The sequence below is a fragment of the Meriones unguiculatus genome, chromosome 15, assembly GCF_030254825.1.
Source record: "Meriones unguiculatus strain TT.TT164.6M chromosome 15, Bangor_MerUng_6.1, whole genome shotgun sequence".
Lineage (NCBI taxonomy): Eukaryota > Metazoa > Chordata > Mammalia > Rodentia > Muridae > Meriones > Meriones unguiculatus.
The window spans coordinates 56826327-56827630 of NC_083362.1; the positions used below are offsets into that span (position 1 = coordinate 56826327).

General features: G+C 43.3%; 1 non-coding gene across 1 annotated transcript; it reads left to right on the plus strand.

The window, feature by feature from the left end:
* The first annotated feature begins 856 nt into the window (after nucleotides 1-856).
* Nucleotides 857-960, plus strand: LOC132648175 (U6 spliceosomal RNA). The gene has a single exon (XR_009586552.1). It is a non-coding gene; the product is annotated as a U6 spliceosomal RNA (small nuclear RNA).
* The last annotated feature ends 344 nt before the right edge of the window (nucleotides 961-1304 follow it).

Sequence of the window (1304 nt, forward strand, 5' to 3'; positions counted from 1 at the left end):
GTGGCCAGGTACCTGGTCACTAGTGCTGGCTTCCATCAAAGAGTAGTTAACAAATTCATGTTCCTGTTTCTTTTTTTAATTTTTGTTTTTTAATTCTTTATTAATTACACTTTATTCACTTTGTATCTCCTCTGTGGCTCCCTCCCTCCTCCCATCCCAATCCCTCCCTTTCTCCACCCTCTGCATGCATGCCCCTCCCCAAGTCCACTGATAGGGGAGGTCTTCTTTTCCTTCCTTCTGATCCTAGTCAATTAGGTCTCATCAGGAGTGGCTGCAGTGCCTTCTTCTGTGGCCTGGTGATGCTGCTTCCCCTCAGGGGGAGGTCATTAAAGAGCAGGCCAATCAGTTCATGTCAGAAGCAGTCTCTGTTTCTATTACAATGGAACTCATTTGAATACTGAACTGCCATGGGCTACATCTGTGCAGGGGTCTTAGGTTATCTCCATGCATGGTTCTTGGTTGGAGTATCAGTCTCAGGAAAGACCCCTGTGCTCAGATTTTTTGGTTCTGTTGCTCTCCTTGTGGAGTTCCTGTCCTCTCCAGATCTTAAAGTTTCCCACTTCTTTCCTAAGATTCCCTGCACTCTGCCCAAAGGTTGCCCATAAGTCTCATCATCTGCATTGATAGTCTGCAGGGCAGAGCCTTTCAGAGGTCCTCTGTCAGGCTCCTGACTTGTTCCCTCTTTTCTCCTTCTTCTGATGTCCAGCTTCTTTGCCTTTCTGGATAGGCAATCTGAATTGAGCATTTTAGCAAGAGTCCTCCCTCTTGCTTAGTTTCTTTAGGTGTACATATTTTAGTAGGTTTATCCTATATTATATGTCTATATGAGTGAGTGTATACCGTGTGTGTCTTTCTTCTTCTGTTGGCAGCACTTATACTAAAATTGGAATGATACAGAGAAGATTAGCATGGCCCCTGCGCAAGGATGACACGCAAATTTGTGAAGTCTAACTGTTTCTTATCTGTACTGACAACATCTTTTTTTATTTTTTGATGTAGTTTTGAGTGTTAAATATATCAATATATATATATATATTTTCAATCCAGGAAAATATAACAATAGATACTGACGAGTGTGAGAGGAAGCCAGTTTAGGCCCCAATGATATCAGCATCAAATCTCTCATGTGAAGTAGTGTTATTTGAGGACATGCAGGTGACCAGAAGCTGCTCCAGGAGGGTTCCCCCTGCTGATGCTTAGAATGGGGGAGGCTCTTGGTCCAGTCCAGTATCTCAAAAAAGCTTTTCAGAATGGCCGTGGCTGGCTTTTGTTATGCAGTGTTTACGTGCCACCTGGAAAACTAA